The sequence below is a fragment of the Carcharodon carcharias genome, chromosome 4, assembly GCF_017639515.1.
Source record: "Carcharodon carcharias isolate sCarCar2 chromosome 4, sCarCar2.pri, whole genome shotgun sequence".
Taxonomy (NCBI): Eukaryota; Metazoa; Chordata; class Chondrichthyes; order Lamniformes; family Lamnidae; genus Carcharodon; species Carcharodon carcharias.
In genome coordinates, this window is record NC_054470.1 from 89,864,196 (window position 1) to 89,886,809 (window position 22,614).

Here is a 22,614-nt window from a genome sequence, read left to right on the forward strand (position 1 = left end):
GATGGCTGGCGCACTCCAATTCGCCCATCACGCCATCACCTCGCCACTTCCTCACACCGAGTGCCACATTTAAAGTGCAGCTGCATGCACACCACTCAGTGCTTCCAGCCCAGGACTGCTGCACAGAAGACGTGGCCCTGAAGGGCAAGAAAACTGCAGCCCCGCCATTTTAGTAAAACATCCCTCGAGCACCTTTTGGAATCTGTAGAGGCCCGCCGTGATGTCCCCTACATCAACTTTGGCTGCAGGAGGGACAGCAGCATTACCACTCCGGCTTGGTGGGTGATGGCAGTGGTGATCAGTGCCGATGCTGCACAAAAAGGTTGGCTATCAAATGCAGATAAAGGATGAACAATCTCATTCATGTCACCAGGGTAGGGCAACCATCTCATCATTCTAAACTCACATTCTCAAGCCCATCACACATTCATTGGCATCTCACTCATTGTCAGCTCAAGTGACATCACACACCCTCACATCTCCATCTGGCCTCATCACCTCTGGAGACTGCCTCTTCAGCCCTCACCATCTTGAGGCCACTTGCACAGATCAAGTTGTGTCGCCACACACACTCTGGGATAACCCCCATTCTTCCCTTGCCTGAGGCCACTTTTCCCTTTTCCCCAAGCAAGCCCTAGCCCTGCAACCATCAAGATGCCACCCCCACCTTATAGTTGGTCTGGTAGGTAGAGATCGTTCCCAGAGCCCCCCTAAAAGGGATGTAGCGCTGTCTACGAAGCCTGGCACTGATGACTACAAGTGCTGCCCGAGGTTTGTTTGCCTACCTTTCTTTGAAGCCCTGAGCGAATTGCAGCTTGCCAGGTGCATGTTGCTTATATACAGTTGCGAAACAACCGCACACCAACATGCTTGGATGATCCAGCATGGAGGGATGATTCCGGTGAGCTGGGTTTGTAATAATACCCAGATATATTACTATGAGGTCCCTGACATCCAATGGCGAGAAACACAGCCCACCTTTGACGGGTAGAGTGAACGATGGCAAACTGGCTTCAGGACGTTGTGAAACCGATTTTTGGCCTCCTTGCCATATTGTTTGTTCATGCTGCCAAACATGCCCAACACAAGCGGGCATGGAAAATTCTGCTCCAGGAGTTGCGATTCTCCACAAAATATTGGACAATTAGTTTTATTCTGCCATTAGGCCTCAGCTAAACTTGAAACAATTCTGATCATGCCATGAACCTCCCTGTTATGCATCAGAAAATTGCTGGAATTCAGCTGTTAATATGAACAAATCTCACTGCAGCTACTAAGGGCTGTTAGTTCATGTTGTAATGATCCAGCTAATGATCAAATTTATGGTTTTGTTAAGCTTCTTAACCTTGGACATCTAGAATGGGGAAAATGAAACTGTGGACTCTCACACCTGCAGATAGCAATTTGTTTTTGGAGGTATTCTAACTTTTAAATATTTTTATTTTTTCCTGACTTTTTCTTTCTCTTTTATCTCACTTTTTCTTTCTTTCCGTCAGTTTGGGATAAATTTTCCTGTCCCGCAGAGATGGGTTTGAAGGTGCAGTCAGAAGTGAGATTGGAGAATTGTGCGTTGAGGTGGCACAATCCCATCTCTGAGCAATTTTGCTGGAGGTAGGTAGCAGTGGTAGCCCGCTTGGGGTCAAATTGATAATGCTGCCAAAATCTTCCTGCTGGCAGTACCCTCAAACTCTGCCGCTCTGACCACCACCCATTGCCCCCTGATTGCAGGTGAGGGAAACAGTGAGGCCATGCACTTCTTGCAGAGCTAAAGCCACAGGCCATCCTCTATGGGAGTTTCCCCTCCACAATAATGGCCTGGCACATGCTTTTATAATTCTTCAAAGGATGCTTCTAGCTTGAGGTGGCCTTGCAATATCCTACCAACACGGCAGCATCCATCTCTTCCAGTGGTGCTGCCAGCCATTTGGGCATCACTGCAGAACCTCCTATTTAACCTTCCCGCATCCCTGAAACATCTGCCATCCTTACTTGGAGAGGGGTCCTGGATGTGGCTTCCCATTTGGCTGCCTCTGGGAAGATCACAACCAACGTTGTGCCACTTCTGACCTGCAATTGACCCAGAGGTCAGGGTCCCAACAGTCTTGGCAAAATCCAGCCCTTTAGTTCCCCTTTCTGTATCCATTTTGATGACTAGGAATGCTGTTTGGCTATCAATAGCTGAAAAGAAGAACTCCCTATTTCCTGCTCTGTGGTCACTCTCTTCTTTCACTATCCTTAAATTTTATTGGTTAAGGAGTTAAATCATTAGAGCCCATGGTCTTTAAGTCCCAGGTGTACTGTTGGCATTGCTGTACCATTATCAATTCTCATTTACAGAAATTCATGGAGCAAATACAATATGGGCTGAAAGGAGAGGAGAAAACCCAATTCTCAGGCTCACCAGGGAATATGCCATTCCAATAATTTCTGAACCATTATTTTGAAGTGATGTAGAATTGTATCATATAAGTAAGTCCCCGCTTAACATCAATTCAGTCAACACTGTTTCGCTTTAACGTTGTTAACGAAATGGGACAATATATCTGTTTAACATTGTGTGAGGTTCATTATCACGTCGTTTGCCACAGACTTCCTGTTCTGTGTCCTGCATGCACACATGATGTTTGCCCTAGTGCTTCCACTCCCACCCTACATGCTGAAGCCCATCTTCCACCCCCCACAGCCCACCTTCCACCCTTCTGTTCTTACTTTTAAAGTCCCTGGTGTCCATTGCCACCATTGGGGACTTCTTCAGCTGCTCCTGTTCTCCTTGCTCCCATTACCGCTCTCAGCTCTCGCTGAAATCCTGGGACTGCTTCAACTGCTACTTGCATCGACTAATGTTTGCCGCTAGATGGAGCTTGGTTAATCCGAAACCAGGTAAGTGTATTTCTTTGCATTTATTTACATTTACAGTGCTGTATATTGTATTTATTTTTAGTGACTTTATTTTGCAAGATTTTTCAGCAAGGAATTCATTGTACTGCCCATGTACAGTATTTCAACCTGTACTTTGGTTTACCTAGGGGAGAAATGTCTGAAGGAACCTAACTCTGGTTTTAACATTGATTTCTGTGGGAAACTATGAGTTACTTAAAGTTGTGATTTTCAGGAACTCAACCACAACTTTAAGTAAGGGCTTACTATAGTATTAATGGGACAAACATGTTGCAGTGCTTAGTCATGAGGATATATATATCATGTACTTGATGAAACCGTTCCTTAATGCACTTTTTAAAATCAAAGATATTTCTGGCAATTCATTCATTCTGAAGATGTGGTTGATTTGTTCTTATTTTTGAATTTCTTTCTGCTTTTCTTTGTGCCTTGTATTGACTTTTCTTTGTTTTGTCATTTTCTTAGTTCTTTATTCTTAATGTTTTCACATGTGCTAGTTGTTGTTGCAATAGCGATCGTACATTTTTGTCTTTTACCAGAAAGAGATAAAGCTGCTGAGTGTTCCTTTTGCATATTTTTTAGTTCAGAGAGAAGTAGAAGACTAGCACATGATTAGATTGAGGAACCTAAATGGGAAGTGAGGGGAAGGAATTTTTATTCATCAGTAATGGAGAGAAATATTTAATGTTTCATTTCAAACCCTTCAAGAACATTATTAATAAAACCATAAAGACGTTTCCTTGCACTTCGTAGCTCTCTCTTGATATTATCTCCAGTTCTTACTTTTGTCATTCTTACAATAATGCAGTCTGATTTGAAAAAAGGCAAGATTCATAGTGGTAGATTTCTATCTTCGCCAACTGGGCAAAGAGTGCCTTGCAATGTAACTTCTCAGATAGACTAGCACTAATATTGTGTCTCCATGACAACCTTCAGACAAGAACCGAATTTTCAATTTCGCTATTTGAAAATCTATTTTGAAAAACATTTTGGTGTGGTGGTTGGGTGCAGCACTGCTTAAAGCTAGCCTGCACCTCATAAAGGGGAGGTGCATTGTGGCTGGAGCAGCTGCTGACAGTCATGCAGGAAGTGAATCTGACTTGGGAAATATGGCTCAACAGACAGTGGGCTTCAAGATTTTTTAACACTGCGCTGGAGCCTTTGGTGGAGGAGGTGATAAAGGGGAGAAGTAGGACATCTCTCCTCATTTCCACCTCCTCCACCAAAGCCTCCAGTGTCCCAGGGCGCCAGACGGTCCAACAGACATTTACTCAAAGCAATGGGAGCAGGTAGCCATGAAGTTCAATGCCAGGAGTTAAACCCCAAGGAACTGAACGCAGCACCGCAAGTAGTTCAAGGATCCCACACAAGGAGTCAAGGTCAGTGAATAATCTTCAAATGGCATATCCTATCAACTGCACTACTAACCTCACATATTGTTCACTCACTAGTTCCCCCACTGCTCACCCATCAACAATTTCTACCAATCAGGTCTCACACCTAATATTCATATGTTCCACCTCACACTTAGACACTCAGCACTGCTACAAGCCTCATTGTTACAACTCACAGCTGGCACACACTGCCAGCAACATGACAGCCACATTTCCCAAACAGGCACACACTGATTGACCCACTTCTCTCTCACTTGTCAAACACATGTGGAGGTAGCAGCAACTAATCGAAGAAGTGCAGCTGCAACTGCATGTCCTACATCCATGTAAGAGATGGGGCTGGCCAGTGAGATGCCAATTACTTGAGCCATGGCCAGTTGTGGGGCTGTTTCTCATATCCCACTGATCTGCTCAACATGCACCATCTCATTTACAGCTGCAAATGGTGTAAGCGGCACCTTTTACCCCTCCCTACACTGCAACCTGACACCTGTGGCTGCCTTTTATTTTAATTCGCTCATGGAATGTGGACATCATTGGTGTTTGGATTACCAGTTTGGTAACATAACCAGTGTGCTACCACACCATTTCCCCTTGCGGATAACCAAGAAGTGCAGCCTGGTCAGACAGTGAAGGAGCAGCAAGAAAACATTGGTGATGCCGACACACCATCACTCAACATCACATTTACAGCCGCCAGCTCTAAAAAAGTGCTTAATTTAGAGGGTAGCATAGATGCGGGATTGGCACAGATAGTAGACATGAGTGGGCTTCATCCAGGGTAGTAGGCAAGGATGACACAGATGCCAGCTTACCAGAGGGTGAAGTCCCACTCGAGTTTTGCTGCAGAGGACTCAGCTGAGAACTTTGATGGGGCAGCCTGAAAAGGAAGGCCAATGGGTGTGCACAATGAAATGTTTGCTGCATTGGTAAGCCTGGCAGGAAGCCTGTGTTCAATGTCAAGGGTCATGGAGGGGAGGAGTCTGAAACCAGCTTAGCGCAGATCTGGGAGAGTGGAAGTGGTGGTCAAGTCTTTTCACACACTAGTGGATCCAACCTTGATGCAGCATCTGATGTCACAGCTTCCAGTACAGCACAAGCAGCAGCCACTCAAAGTCTGAATGTTGCAGTGGATGCTCAAATGACTGCCAAGCAAGCTCAGATTGCTGCCATCATAGCTGTGGATCATAGTGTGCAAAAGGGTTTAAAACGTGTCACAGCAATCTAGCTATCTGTCCTCCAATAGACTACTCAGATTTCTGATATGCTGCCCCAGGAGAATGGAGTGGTTCCATTGAAAATGAACAAGCTGTCTTCCTTCAGCAATATGGCATTCATCCTCCCACCCCAGCACTCCAACAGTACTGCTGCCCGTCAGCCACCCAGCCCAGACTATGCCTTCGATGCATGATGGTGCAGTCCACAAATGGGACCTCAAGACCCAGAACTGCTGTAGATCATCATCCAAGTCCTACTGCAGTCTTCTCCACTGATGGTCAGCAGCTTCCCATCAGCTATGCTGGGGTCATGGGGATAGCATGGCTTAGGAGCATTAAGACTGGCAAAGACACACTGAAGACAGACACAGAGAGAATGCACAAGGGTGATTAGTTGACTCTTGTATTCAGATGGCATGATTTACTTTATAAATTTAGTTTGGAATGTTTATTTTGTATGGTTCTATTTTTGCACTGTGGCCCAACAGATGCTATGATGCTCAGGGCAGTATCATCCCAGATTTGCACTAAGTCAGAGCAAAGGCAGATTTTCACACCGTGTCATCCCAATCCTGCCTCAATAATCATGCATTCCCGAGAAACACACCATTTTGCTGTTGAGTGGCCTCTGATGCACCTGCCAAACTATCACCTCACCGCTTCCTCACCCCGGGCACCATATTTAAAGTGTAGCCGCACACACACCTCTCAGTGCTTCCAGCCCAGGAGGGCATTGGTGAAGACATGGCCCCAAAAGCCAAGAAGAGTGCAGCCCCCTGATTCAATGACACTTCCCTGGAATGCCTTCTGGAAAACAATGGAGCCTGCTGTGATGTGCTGTACCCCTGCTCTTGCTGCAGGAGGCCATCAGTGTCACCACTCCAGTTTGAGAGGCAGTGGAAGGGGTGGTAAGTCCTAATGCTGCACAGAGGTTCACCATCCAGTAAAGAAAGAGGTTGAATAATCTCATCCATGTCATCAGGGTAAGGCAACCATCTTGCAACTCAACTCACATGCTCAAAAACCCATCGCATATTCATTGGCATCTCACTACTACCAGCTCATCACCACCCACTCTCACACACACACCCTCACATCTCCATCTGGCCTCTTCTCCTCTGATGACTGCATCCTCAGCCCTCACCCTCTTGAGGCCACTTGCACAGATCAACATTGCCCCACATCCTGGGATACCCCCCTTCCCCAGTAATGCCCTCGCCCTGCAGCCTCTTCCCTTGCCTGATGCCACTTCTTCCCCTCCCCAAGCAAGCCCTAGCCCTGCAGCTGTTGAAAAGCCACCCCCAGCATATGGCTGGTCTCTTAAGTAGAGACCTGTTTGTGAGCCCCCCGAAAATTGATGTGGTGCTGCCTGCGAAGCCTGGTGCTGATGACTGTGAGTGCTGCCTGAAGCAAGGTAGGCAAACAAGCCTCGAAGTCCCGAGCGAAGTGCCAGGTGCATGTCGCTTACGTATAGTTGTGAAACATGTCGGCATTGTGCCCAGATGAAAAACCGATTTTTGGCCTTCACCATATTGTCCGCTGTGCCACCAGTGGCAATGAACGATTCCGCCTTCAGTGACAGAGGGAAGCTGTGGGACTGTTGATGCATGGAGAATTGAGGTTGGAGTTACAGATATCCCAATTGGATGAGTTCATTATGGACAGCCGGGATGAAAACGGCTGTTTAGATTGCCCTGTCCCCTCCTCTTCTTCTCCTGCTCCTCCTCCTCCAGATCCCACTCTTCAGCTTGTGATAGAGCTGGTAGAGCTGTGTCCTCTTGGTGATGAGCTTGTACAGCATACAAGAGAGCACAATGAATCTTGACACACCCTATGGCAAGTATTGCAGGGCTTCCCCAGAGTGATCCAGGCAGTGGCCCTATCGTTTCAGTGCACCAATGTTCTGCTCTATCACATTTCATGTGGCAGCATGGCAGTCATTGTATGCATGATGTGATTGTGCACCGGAGTCATCAGTCATGCTGAATGCGGTTAGCCTTTGTTGCTCACTAGCCACCTTTTTGGTTTGTCATGGTACCTCAAATGTGACAGCAGGCTGCCACAGGACAAAGAAATCATGACTGCTGCCAGGATAGCAGATATTGACCTGCATGATTCCCTGTCTATGATAACACAACAACTGAATGTTGAGGGAGTGGGATACCTTTCAGTTCTGGTACATGGCAGAGTTGTAGTGCATGAAAAGTGATGTATGTGCAGTCAACAGCATTCTGCATTATGGAGAAGACCCTGGGTCTCTGGATTACTAATCCAATAACAACACCACTTCGCTATTCAGCAGGTCTGGCAGCATCGGCGGAGAAGAAAAGAGTTGACGTTTCGAGTCCTCATGACCCTTCGACAGAACTTGCGTTCGAGTCCAATAGAAACGTCAACTCTTTTCTTTGGACTCGAACGCAAGTTCTGTCGAAGGGTCATGAGGACTCGAAACGTCAACTCTTTTCTTGGACTCGAACGCAAGTTCTGTCGAAGGGTCATGAGGACTCGAAACGTCAACTCTTTTCTTCTCCGCCGATGCTGCCAGACCTGCTGAGTTTTTCCAGGTAATTCTGTTTTTGTTTTGGATTTCCAGCATCCGCAGTTTTTTTGTTTTTACCACTTCGCTATTGTCGCCCTGAGACCAAATCCTTCCAGCAGCAAGCACCCATGTTTAGAGTCTACAACATGCTGCAGTCTGAGATTATGCAGTTGCATGTAGCTTAGTTTATCTGCATATTTGTCCTTTAATAACTTGACGAAGTGGTCTTTTAGGCAAAAGTAAGTGGGTAAAATTCAATGTGGGCAAGGTGCAAAATGAACAGCAGCAGATCGGCTGCGCATTATGCACTCGGTCCAATTGGGTGATGTTGAATATTGCTTCTATTATTTCTGAAATTTCTTTTGTATATGTGAATTTGTTGTACTGAAATGCTAAACAGGTATTAATATTGTTGCAGATTTAATCATAATGCATTACGAAGATTATAAGGTTCAGGATGCCATCTTGTATTATTTCTTAATTAAAATTCCGCAATTAAAAGCACAATAAAATCAATGTGATGGACTGTTGAAAATCAACGATGTTTAGCTTAAATATTATACAAAGAATTGATGTAGCAAACTGCAGCTGAACATGTATTGGAGAAAGAAAGAAGGTTTAATTTAATCCTTTATCTCCTAAGGAGATAAGAGACCATACTAAATCAGTGAGTAATTTCAATTCTTCTGTGCTAGTATTATAAAGATCTGAACAGAAAGGATTAAAATGTCACAGGAGTGAAAACCTTTGATTGCACCAAACATAAGGAAAACATTCCGCAATGTTTCAATGAAATGCTATTAATAAAAAGACAAGGTTTCAGGTGCTGTTTCTTAGGAAATCCTAAAACCTGTTCTGTGGTAAATTTCAACCAATTTCTCTGTATTTGATCACTTTACCAGCAACATGATGTAAAAAAAACAGCATGTTACTTTCAATTAAAATAGCAAATTATGTTGAAATTACACAAACCCCTGATGCTAAACATAGGTAATTTAGTAATTCTTTTTTCTATGATCTAATATTACACAGTGTAATATTTCTTCATAGCATGCACTGAAATACATCCCAACATTGTTTCTGGTCAAATCAATGACTTAATTGTCAAAATTGTTAGCTTTTACTGAGTGTCATTCGATACTGGAGGTCCAGTACCCACCATATTGTTTATAGTGGCTCTGTGGGTGTTCATGTCATAGTATACATGCCACTGTCAGGCTCTTAACAGCAAAATCAGCAGTCGTTAAATGGCCCACTGGAGTTCATCTAGACTGACAACAGCAACTTGCACTTTTATAGCATATTTAACTAAGTAAGAACATCTCAAGGCACTTTCAGTTTTTAAACAAGATTTGACGCAAGATCACATTTTTTAAAAAAGCTAGGACAGATTACAAAAGCTTGGTGAAAGAGGTGAGCTTAACAGAGTGTCTTAAATAAAAAAAGAGAGGCAGAGAGGTTTAAGGAGGAAATTCCAGACATTAGGACCTAGGCAGCTGAAGGCACGGCCGTTATTCTCTGGAAAACGAGTTGGTGAATGATAGCACTGAGCCAATCTTTATTTAGCTTTATATTTCTTTATAGAGTAAAACATTGCAAGCATACACCTCCTAACTCAACCACACCAGTTTCAATACGTGTGTTTTTATGTGTTCAAGTGAAACCCCAGCTGCATACAATTAAACTCAATTAATGTACTATTAACATGACTATCAATTGTAGCGTGATGAAAATCGAGGATGCACAAAAGGCCAAAATTAGATAAGTGCAGTGACCTCGGAGGACTGTAAGACTAGAGAATTTCACAGAGATGGGGGGTGGGGGAGCAGGTGAGGGTGCTGTGGTGGCATGGAGGGATTTGTGCACATAGATAAGAATTTTAAAATCGAGGCATTGCCAGACCTGAAGTTCTCGGCCAGCATGTGGACAGGCCAAATTCAGTCCCTTCCACAAATTTTCTTATTCATTCATTCATGGGCAGTGGGTGTTGCTGGCTAGGCGAGCACTTATTGCTCATCACTAATTGCCCTTGAAAAAGTGATGGTGTTCTGCTTCTTGAACTACTGAAGTCCATGTGGTGTAGATGCACCCACAGTGCTGTAATGAAGGGTGTTCCAGGAATTTGACACAGCGACAGTGAAGGAACAGTGATATATTTCCATGTCAGGATGGTGAGTGGCTTAGAGGGAAACTTGTAGATGTTGGTGTTCCCATCTATCTGCTGTCCTGTCCTTCAAGGTGGTAGAGGAAGCTGTTGTCCAAGGAGCCTTGGTGAGTTACTGCAGTGCATCTTGTAAATGGTACACACTGCTGCCACTGTACATTGGTGGTGGAGGGAGTAAATGTTTGTGGATGTGGTGTCAATCAAGCGGGCTGCTTTGTCCTGGATGGTGTAGAGCTGCTTGAGTGTTGTGGGAGCTGCATTCATCCAGGCAAGTAGAGAGTATTCCATCAAACTCATGACTTGTGCCTTGTAGATGGTGGACAGGCTTTGGGGAGTCAGGAGGTGAGTTACTCGTCACAGAATTCCCTGATCTTGACCTCTGACCTGCTCTTGTAGCCTTAGTATTTATATGGGTTTTCCAGTTCAGTTTTTGGTCAATGATAACTCCCAGGATGTTGATAGCGGAGGATTAAGCAATGGTAATTGTAGTATCAAGGGCTAACAGACAGGATGTGCTAATATATGACATAGATGATGTGCTATTGAAGTCAGTCAGTCATGTGTTAGATTCTAGAGAGGGAGGGAGAGAGGTTAGAATCATGCTCTTCTGAAGCTTCTTCCCAGTGTCCTTTGAAGGAGCAACAAGTTCCTCAAAGTGACCAGGGTTCTTCTCTTCTAGTCCCTGAGGGTACAAAGGTCAATTCTTTTCAGTCTTATCATTTCAATCAGTCTTTCATTGAAAAGTCTTTGTTGTCCTTGCAGTCAGTCATCCTGAAAGCTACTCCAGTTTCCCAGCTATGCTGACAGCAATGCAGATATTGTGTTATCCTATTCTGCAAATGATGATGTCTTACCAGATACAGAGAAACCTCTCATGTCTCTAAGACATCTTCCCTGAGAGCCAAGAATACTGCAGGAGATTGAATTCCCCAGGACTGTGACCGGAGGAAGGGAAAAGTAGGAGTTGAGGTTGGTAGAATTTGTAGTTGTAAAAAGGGAGTTGCAGAAATGTAATGTAAATAGTTAAAGACATAGCTTCATGTTGTTCCTAAAAAGGAAGGTGTAGTATAATGTGTTAACAGATGGGGTATGCAATGTACGATCTAAATGATGATGTACCACTGTCATCCATCAGTCATGTGTTAGTCTCGAGAGAGAGGTTGGAATCATGCCTAGGAGCAACATGTCTACTCTGTAACCTGTTTAGATGTAGCACTAATAAACATGTGTTAAGCAGATGCCAGAGTATGTCTACAATCTGTCAAAGAATCAAGTCCCAAGCCTAGAGTCCAAGGTGGAAGAACCCATCTTAGAACAGCAATATCATTGAATGTCAAGGGGAGTTGGTTAGATTCTCTTTTGTTGGAGATGGTCATTGTCTGGCACTTGTGTGGTGCGAATGTTATTTGCCATGTATCAACCCAAGCCTGAATGTTGTCCAGGTCTTGTTGGATATGGGCATGGACTGCTTCAGTATGTGAGGAGTCACAAATGGTGCAGAACATTGTGCAATCATCAGCAAACATCCCTACGTCTGACCTCATGATGAAGAGAAGGTCACTGATGAAGCAGCTGAAGATGGTTAGGCCTAGGACACTACCTAAGGAACTCCTCCAGTGATGTCCCTGGACTGAGATGATTGACCTCCAACAGCTACAACCATTTTCCTTTGACCAATGGGAAAATATTCCCTTAAGTTCCCATTAACTTCAATTTTACCAGGGCTCCTTGATGCTACAATTAATAGAATGCCTTGATGTTAAGGGCAGTCACTTTCATCCCATCTTTGGAATTCACCTCCTTTGTGCATGTTTAGACCAAGGCTATAATGAGGTCAGGAGCTGAGTGACCTTGCCAGAATCCAAACTGAATGTCACTGAGCAGGTTATTGCTAAGTGCTGCTTGATAACACTGTCAATGACCCTTTCCAACACTTTGCTGATTATGAAAGTTGACTGATTGTTGGATAACTGGCCAGGTTGGATTTGTCCTGCTTTTTGTAGACAGGACATGCAAATGCAGCCTCAGGGGCTATGCTTGGTGCTACAGCTTAACAGGAATAAATAATGAGGTGGAGGTACCAATTTCCTCTGTTTCTGCCAAAAGCCTCTTTAAAGGCATTCAGCATATGTTGCAATGGGTGTATGCACTCACTTCAATTTCCAGGATCACGTGTGTTGCAGTTAACATACCACAGACCAATTTTCCAATATATTGGGAAATCACATGCTCTTTCTTGTGATGCTGATATATACCCTACTCATTCTGGGCCTGAAATTGAGCCTAAACAAATTGTTTGCCCACTCTTATTTTCATCCATTGTATCATATAACTTTTAAAAGGGATTCAAAATCCAAGTTATTTACTGAAAAAATGAAGCCCAAAGATTTCACCGTTTAAAACAGAGGAATTTTTAATATACGGGACTCAAAAAGGCAAATGCTAAATATTATCTTAATAACCATCTATACTCTAACACCCAGAACCTGTTAAAAATGAATTAACAAGCAAATTGTTGGTTGATTATGAACAATAAAGTTCTTTAAAACTCTGTCTTCCTCATGAAGAATTTCAGTTATTCTCTTTCAAGGAGCTATCCTAAGCTCCAGTTGAGAGCAGTACACAATCAACCCAAGTTCCATGAGTATGGTTTTCACCAAAGCTGACCCATATCTACAGAGCCACCTCAATTTGGTCTGCATAATATAGATTTACTAATGTTATCTTCAAGTAACAGAAGCAGCTTTAGAAACTTATGCTTAGCTTCTGCAACTAGCCTCTGACTTCGTCAGGTAGCCTGTACTGCACCACTGGACTCATCAGCTGCTACTACTGATCGGATGGCTCTGTGTCCCTTTATCAATTAGTTTCACTTTGTCCAGAAGTTTTGGTTTCAGTTTTGGTTTCCTTTGTGACTCGATGGTCAGTTTGTTTTCGTTGTTTCCTTTTATGGTTTCCCTTTTTCCATTTCTGTTTCAATTTCAGTTTTCAGTTAAAGTCTGCCTCAAGAAACGCAAACTTTGAAAGCACAGGTACCATCACAATGGGCAGCCACTTCAACACTCCATATCTTACATTCAGTGTACACATCCAACACATAATAACAAAGAAAAGCATTTGATGGATTTTAGTCAAGAGTTAAGTATATCAAGAAAGAATAGAGAATTTATTTCATTTTAATCAATTTAAAACTCTGGAATTTAGATGAATTTACCTGTGCCATTATTTTTCAGAGTAAGATGAAAAAACTTGCATAAATTCAGAAAATTTGCAATTGCCATTGGCTTAATTGGTGGGTAGAAGTGGGTCAGAACTATAATAATTAACTTTGGTTTCAGTGGGGTTGCACAGAAGTTGCAGGAAATTGTGCTGTAGTGTAAATAATTAAGTAACTCACTTGCATAATTTTCTGAGACTTTTACATTGAAAGATCAAATCAACCTTTTAGATGCGCATGCAGTGTCTGCACAAACATTCAATGTTCCTCTGATCAGATCTCCTACACTAGCTTTTACCCACTCTTTTATATTTATATTTTATATTTAAGAAGCCAGCTGTATATGTCTGACTGAGCTTTATTTCCAGGGGCCAGGATTTCCCGGTCGGTGAGTGGGGGGCAGGGCCCGCTCGCCGACGCGTAAAAAGACGTGAATTGACGTCAGGCAGAACTCCCGACGTCACCCCGCCTTATTTCAATTTTCAGGTCGGCAGGGGCTCAGCTGAAACAGCTGTGTGCCCGCCCAACTGTCAATGGCCTATTGAGGTCATTGACAAAGTACTTCACGTTATTAGTGGACCTGCTCGTCCAACCTTAAGGTTGGTGGGCAGGCTGGGGGCCCTGGCGGGCTTAAGGAAAGGCATGAAACCTCATCCACGGGTGGGCTGAGGTTTCATGTAGATTTTTAAATTTTTAATAAAAGAGTAACCAAAAGTGATGGACATGTCCCAACTCATGTGACAGTGTCACATGAGGGGACACGTCAGTGGAATTTCTTTTTTTATTTTTAACATTTTTCAATGCAGAGCCGATCTCCCTGAGACAGCACTCAGCCTCAGGGAGATGATTGTGCGCATGTGCGAAAGAGCGGTCTCTCGGCTCAGGGAAACCCCCTCCCCACCCCTGTTTGCACAGGGACCACCTAGCGCTTCCTTCCAGACGTCACGCTGGACGGGCCTTAATTGGCCTGCCCACGTAAAATGGCGGCGTGCCCCCAATTGGGGGTGCCGATCGGAAGCACATCACCACGTGCCCACTCCTGAACTTCCCACCCTGACAGAGGGAAAATTCTGCCCAGGGTTATCAAATTATAAAGTAGTTCATTTGCGATTGGTTTGGATTGCAAGTTTATGAATGTTAAATATTTGCAGCAAAGTGAACATCTGACCCTAGATCCAACAAAATGGATAGATCTTATGCTCAAGATGGCAATTTGGCAAATGTTTCTATTGTCGACCTTTGGTTTGAATGAAATGGGTTTATGGCTTTCATTAAAAAGTGCAGTTAAATGCTATATGGAAGGCTGTACATCCATTGCAGTTCATTTATTCAGAAAGGAAAATCTACAATCCTCATTACTTACCAACTGCCTCTTGAATTACTCAAAAGTTTCCCCCCCTTCCCTGAATTCAATTTTATTCTTTATGTTTACAAATTCTTTCCATCATCAGTATGAAATTTGCCTTTCACTATTATTAACTTATAACTCCTGTCCTACTGCCACACTGTAGTACAGTAATGTAAATTTCTTCTGCTGCTTATAGAATAAGCACTTATAGACATTTCATCTGATCTATACACTGATCCCCAAAAACACAAACTGCCATAATATTGTCTCATACAAGCACAACTAAGTAGAACTGCATGCTATTGATTCTGGAATCCATAGCAGAACAAGAAAGAATGCAATAATTTCCACAAAATTGCAATAAGAGATTGGTGGCAACTTAAATAGCTCTCAATGGACTGTGGTCAAAGGACATTATTGTCTACTAAGAGAAATCACTTGCAACATGATTTGCAACCTGGCTTTCTTCAGCCAAGTACTGTAAATGGCATGCATACTTAAAAAATGACTGACTGCTTAAGAAAGGAAAATAAGCTGATTAGAGATTTTATGAAGCAATAGATTTTGGTGCAATACAAGGGCGAGTTTCATTTCAAAACAGACCAGAGATTTTAACAGGCTTGTGCAGCTAGAACAAGTACTGATGTTCGAAGATCAATAAAGATTTCCTATCTCTAACTCAAAGTCTGAAGAGATCCTTATATAAGCAGAACAATAAGGAAGTGGTGCTAGTATGAAACTTCATTCTCATTTCAACACACTACCCTGCTCTCATGTCCAAATGTCCATCCTTGGCCTGCTGCAATGTTCCAGTGAAGCCCAATGCTAACTGGAGGAACAGCACCTCATCTTCTGATTAGGCACTTTACAGACTTCTGGACTTAACATTGAGTTCAACAACTTCAGATCATGAACTCACTCCTCCATCCTCACCCCTTTTTGATCTCCTTTTTTCAATAATAATTTTTATTTATTTATTTTTTCCATGTTATTATTATTTCTTAAATTTATTTCTATTTTTATTCACTGTTTTATCCCCACCTTTTAGCCTATATTCAACCTTTTTTCCCCACCACCAGCCCCCCACCCCACCTCAACTAGGGCCATCTGTCACTTGTTCATTCTGCTTTTTTTCTTAATGTCACCATTAGCACCTCCTTTAGCCAGTACCACCACTATTAACACCCCTTTGACCTTATGTTTATGACATCTTTTGCAATCTCTTCTCTGCCCCCACCTATCACTGGTCTTCTATCCAGCTCCCCCCCTCTTAAACAGTATATATTTCACCATATTTCTACTTCTCTTTAGCTCTGATAAAAAGTCATATGGACTCGAAGCGTTAACTCTGTCTTTCTCTCCACCGATGCTGTTAGACCTGCTGAGCTTTTCCATCATTTGTTTCATTCTCATGTATCTGTCTTTCCCTCTCAATGTTAGTTAGAAGCAGGAAAGAGGAAACAGAGAGTGGCCAAAGACCCAACTGCAGGTCTCAAAACAACAGAGATAACCAGCAGACACTGTGCTATGTTCTCTTACACCGAGTATCGCAGATAGAGTCATTCATGGGATATAGATAATTCAGATAAGGAGTGTGTAGTAATTATGGTTTTACTTGGTGTGTAATGTATCTTTAAGAATAATACTTGTTAGAGAAGATCATAAGATCTGTAGTAATCAATAGGAGAGTAGCACGGGCTACATCAGCAGTCAGTGTAGAAATAGAGTTGAAGATGAAAGCACACGTGTAGTAGCTGCTGAGTATGTTGTAAACAAACTTAATGTTTCCACCCAAGAAGTGTCTGCAGATCAACTCAATCATTATCGGTACAGGTCAGCCACCCTTACAGCAAACTGGTGATGAGGATAAACAAGATTGAACAGAAAAAATCAAGTTAGGAAGAAATTAAGTTAGAAAGAAATCGGCACTGTACCTCGCCCAGTGATTGTAAATAGTAAGCTCCGTTAGAATTGAAGAAATTATCCTCTCTCAAAATGCCACAATTTGGGAGAATTGATCATTTTGAACCAGCCACAGGTGATTGGTCTCATTACATAGGACACCTCACGTTCTTTTCTCAAGCGAACAAGATTATGAGGAAGAGAAGAGGTGAAGAGTACTCTTGAGTACTTGTGGGAGCAAAATCTATGGTTTGATTCAAAGTTTGACGGCATCCAGTGCCCCAGATTCAAAGAATTTGAATGAATTGGTGGACCTCAAAGGGTCATTTTCAACCCAAGCCCTCAGTCATGATGCAGAGGTTCAGGTTTGATTCATAAAATAGAGCCCCGGGTGAGACAATTGCATTTTACATGGCAAATCTAAAGCAGCTAACAGAACATTATGAGTTCGGTCAGAGTCTGAACGACATGCTCAGAGATCGTTTAGTGTGTGGTGTGAAAGAGGACACTATTCAGAAAAGTATTGTCCAAGTGAATCTGGATTTCAAGAAGGTGCTAGAGATAGTGCTGGCCATGGAAAATGCAGTAAGAAATTCAAAAACAATATAGAGTGCGCAAAATGGCGCCATCCTCCACATCGGACGGAAAACCCCAGCCGAAAATGCAAGACTCTGCTGAGAAGCAGGAAATAACTTCCGCTAGCTGAAGAATAAAGAAAAATAACTTGGCAGCAAAATCGAAGAATAATTTTAGAGGTGGAAACAATCAGTCTTTCAGCGATTGCCAGTTTAAAAAAGTCAAATGCTACTATTGTCACAGAAATGGACATATAATGAGGCAATGCAAGGAAAGATTCATACAAGCTTGTAAATAAAAATAGAAGCCCTATGAAACCTACAATGTAGAAGAGCCTGAAACAACAAATTCAGACATTTACTCATTGTTTAAATTGAAAGTTTGAAAGACAGATCTAATATTTGTCACAGTGAAAGTAAATGGCAAACCTGTTAGAATGGAAGTGGACACGGGACCTTCCACTGCAGTAACTGGGGAACATACCTTCAGATTTTTGAATAATGGTTGAACATCAATTAAGTTTAGAAGAAACAGCTGCCAAGTTCAAAAGATATAGGATGATGACATTCAAGTAAAAGGCATAAGCAGAGTAACGATCCACTATAGAAGCCAATTGTCAAAGCTACCCGTGATGGTGGTAGCAGGTGAAGGGCTAACCTCCTGGGGTGAAATTGGTTAAAGAAGATTAAGTTAGAATGGGCTGAAATTTTCCAGTTGAGAGCAAGTGGGTTACCAGAGCTACTTAAAAAGTACGGCACCATCTTCAAGGATGAACTGGGGAAAATCCAGGGCCTGCAGGCTAAGATTCATGTAGATCTGGAAGCCACCCCTCACTTCATGAAGGCAAGACTGGTGCCTTGTGCCCTGTGAGAAAAAGTCAACAGTGAACTGATCAGACAAGAGAAACTGGGTGTTATACAACCTGTTCAATTCTCAGAATAGGCAGCACCCATAGTCCCCGTCCTTAAACCCGACCAAAGCGTCCGAATTTGTGGAGACTGCAAACTGATGGTTAATAAAGTAGCTAAGCCAGACAGGTACCCCATCCCAAAAATTGAAAGCCTGGATGCCAAGCTGGCAGGAGGGACAACGAACACAAAGCTTGACATGAGTCATGCTTATCAATAACCAGAGTTATATAATTCCTTCCGGCAGTTTGTCACAATTAATACCCCAAAGGGTTGTACCAATATACACAACTGCCTTTCGGTGTCTCCTCAGCTTGTGCCATCTTCCAGAGAACAATGGAAAGCTTACTGCAGGGACTGCCCCATGTTGTAGTCTATTTAGATGATATATTGATGATAGGGTTCACTGAAAAAGAGCATTTGGCAAACTTAGAAGAAGTCTTAAAATGTTTCTTGCAAGCTGGAGTGCATCTAAGAAAAGAAAAGTGCATGTTCCAAGTGAGGAAGATAAGCTATTTGGGTCACCGGGTAGATTCACAGGGCCTCCACCCAGCTAAGGAAAAAGTGAGAGCCATAAGAGAGGCACCTGCGCTAAAGAACGTCTTAGCTCAAGTCATTCCTAGGAATGATCAACTATTATGAGCGGTTCTTACACAATTTGTCTACAGTGCTGGCCCCCCTACATTCTCTACTTAAAAAGATCCAACGTTGATCTTGGGAGTTGCCCCAGAAAGAAGCTTACATAAAGATAAAAAAATTGTTGCACTCATCCAATCTATTGGTGCATTACGACCAGACGAAAGAATTGGTGCTGACACGTGACGCACCTTTCTATGGAGTGGGATCAGTGCTCTCTCAGCGGATCATCGACGGCTTGAAACAGCCAAGATGTTGTGTATCAAGTACTCCCACCACAGCAGAAAAGGGATACTAGCAGAAGGAAAAAGAAGGCCTGTCCATCATCTTTGGCATCAAGAAATTTCACCAGTATGTACACAGCCACTATTTTACAATCATTTCAGACAACTATCCATTACTAGGATTGTGTAGTGAGGACAAGGCTATACCACCCACAGTCTCAGCAAGAATACAATGATGGGCTTTAATTCTGGCAGCATACAAGTACACTTTCGTACAAAGGCCTGGCAATCAAATTACAAAAGGCAATGCACTTAGTCATTTGCCTTTACAAGAAAATAATGAGCACATCCCAGTTCCACAGGAACTTGTTTCACTGTTAAATTTCTTAGATTACTCGTCAGTATGTGCTCAACCGATCAGAGACTGGACAAGTCGGAACCCAGTTCCATCTCAAGTATGAGAACAAGTGCTATGTGGTTGGTCACAGGAGTCCGTATCTGAGGAAATGAAACCGTACTTCAATAGAAGACATGAAATAAGGAGCCAAGATGGCATCTTATTGTGGGGAGCATGAGTGAAAGTACCTCCAAAGGGAAGGGAGCCGCTTCATGGCCCAGTGCCCATTCAGGAATTTCCCAAATGAAGACCATTGCACACAGCTATCTATAGTGGCCTGGGATGGATAGTGAAATAGAGGGTTTATTAAACAGCCGTGTGCAATGTCAGCAACTGGAAAAGTTGCCAGTGACAGCTCTATTACACCCCTGTGAATGTCCGGTTAGACCCTGGATGCGGTTACACAGTGACTACGTTGGACCTTTCCTGGGAACAATGGTTCTGCTCATTGTAGATGCCCATTCAAAATGGTTGGACATATGAGGTGAAGTCACCAACGTCGGGCGCTACCATTGAGGAACTACATCAGAGTTTTGCTATTCACAGACTACCAGAAGTCCTCGTTTTCGATAAAGGCATGGCATTTATGAGTGCTGAGTTTCAATGGTTAATCAGCCTCAACGGTATCACTCATGTGAAAACTGCACCATCCCACCCTTCCTCAAATGGACTGGCCGAGGCGGGCATGAAAAAGCTAACTGGCGACTTCTTGGCAACCAAGCTCGCACGCTTTCTTTTTCATTACAGGACTACCCCTCACACAACAACAGGTGCCAAACCTGTGGAATTATTGATGAATCTCAGGATGAGACGAAGCTTAATGATGCCTGAAAGGAGTCAGGGAAGCCAGCAAACTAGGCACGACTGGCATAGTTGTGGAAGGAAAAAATTTAATCTTAATGTAGATTGGGAAAATCAAATTGGCAGAGGTAGCCACGAACAAGAATTCATAGAAGTATTCGGGACAGTTTCCTTGAACAACATGTTGTGGATCCAATCAGGGATCAGGCTATTTTGGATCTGGTAATGTGTAATGAGGCAGGTTTAATAAATTATCTCAGAGTAAAAAATACCCTAGGAAACAGTGACAGATGTTAAGCTAACTGGCCTATAAGCTAGAGTTTAGCATTCAGTTTGAGAGTGAGGAACTTGGGTCAGAAACAACTATGCTAAACTTAAATAAGGGAACTTACAAAGGAATGAGAGCAGAGTTGGCTGGAGTGGACTGGGAAAGAACTTTAGCAGAAAAAGCGGTTGATTAACAATGGCAGACGTTTAAACAAATAGTTTATGACTTACAACAAAGATATATCGCAGTGAGGAAAAAGGATTCAAGGAATGGGTAAACCAACCATGGGCAACCAAGGGAGTTAAGGATAGTATCAAAATAAAAGAAAAGACACACAATGATTAGTGGTAAGCCCAAGGATCGGGAAAGTTTTAAAAACCAACAAAAGGTGACCAAAAGAAATAAGGAAGAAGAAAATAAACTTTGAGGGTTAACTAGCAAGTAACATAAAAACAGACAGTAAGAGCTTCCTTAATTATATAAAAAGGAAGAGAGAGGCCAAAGTGATCATAGGCCCCTTACAGAATGAGGCTGGGGAAATAATAATGGGAACCAGGAAATGGCAGAGGAGTTGAATAATTACTTTGCTTCAGTCTTCCTGGTAGAAGACAATAAGAGCATTCCAATACTAAATAATCAAGGGGTAAATAAGGGGAAGGAAATAAATATAGTAACTATCATGAAAGAAAAAGCACTAGGAAAATTAATTGGCACTAAAGGCTGATAAGTGCCCTGGATCTGATGGGTTGCATCCTAGGATGTTAAAGGAAGTAGTTACAGAGATAATGGATGCACTGGTAATAATTTTCCAAGAATCCTTAGATTCTGGGAAAGTCCCAAAGGATTGGAAAACTATCAATGTAACACTGTTATTCAAAAAGAGAGGGAGATAAAAGCAGGTAACTATAGGCCAGTTAGCTTAACATCTGTCATTGGGAAAATGTTAAAGTCCTTTATAAAGGATGTAATAGCAGAGCATTTAGAAATACATAATCTAATCAAGCAGAATCAGTGTGGCTTCATGAAGGGGAAATCATACCTGACAATTCCATCAGAATTCTTTGAGGAGGTAACTATCAGGATAGATAAAGGGGGACCAGTAGATTCAATATATTTGGATTTCCAAAAGGCATTTGATAAGGTACTGCATGTAAGGCTACTTCAATAAGATTATTGCCCATGGTGTTGAGGATAGTATATTAGCATGGACAGAGAACTAGCTAACTACTAGAAGATGGAGAGTTGGGATAAGGGGGGCATTTTCAGAATGGCAACCTGTAACTAGTGGAGTGCCACAGGGATCAGTGCTGGGATCTCAGTTATTTACAAAATATACTAATGGCTTAGGTGAGGGAAGTGAATGTACTATCGTCAAATTTGTGGATGATACAAAAATAGATGAGAAGGCAAGTGGTGCGGGTGACACAAGGAGTCTACAGAAGGATGTAAACAGGTTTAGTGAGTGGGCAAAAAAATGGCAGATGGAATATTATGTGGGAAAACGTGAGGTTATGCACTTTGACAGAAAGGATAGAGGAACTGAATATTATTTAAATGGAGAAAGATTGCAGAAGGCTGCAGCACAGAGGGATTTGGGAGTCCTTGTGCATGAATCCAAACAGCTAACATACAAGTTCAACAGGTAATAGGGAAGACATATGGAATGTTGGCCTGTATTTCAAAGGGAATGGAGCATAAAAATAGGTAGATCTTGCTAAATCTATATAAGGCACTAGTTCGGCCACACCTAGAATACTGTGAACAATTTTGGTCCCCTTATCTAAGGAAAGATATACTGGCATTGGAGACAGTCCAGAGAAGGTTCACTAGGTTGATCCCGGGTCTGGAGGGATTTTCTTATGAGGATAGTTGAATCAGTTGGGCCTGTACTCATTGGAGTTTAGAAGAATGAGAGCCAATCTTATTGAAGCACATTCTTAGGAGGCTTAACAGGGTAGATGCTGAGAGGCTGCTTCCCCCGGAAGGAGAGTCTAGCACCAGGTGGCATAATCTCAGAGTAAGGGGCACCCCATTTAAAACAGAGATAAGGAGGAATTTCTTCTCTCAGGCGGTAATTAATATGTGGAATTCTTTACCGCAGAGGGATAAAAAGGTTGGGTTGTTA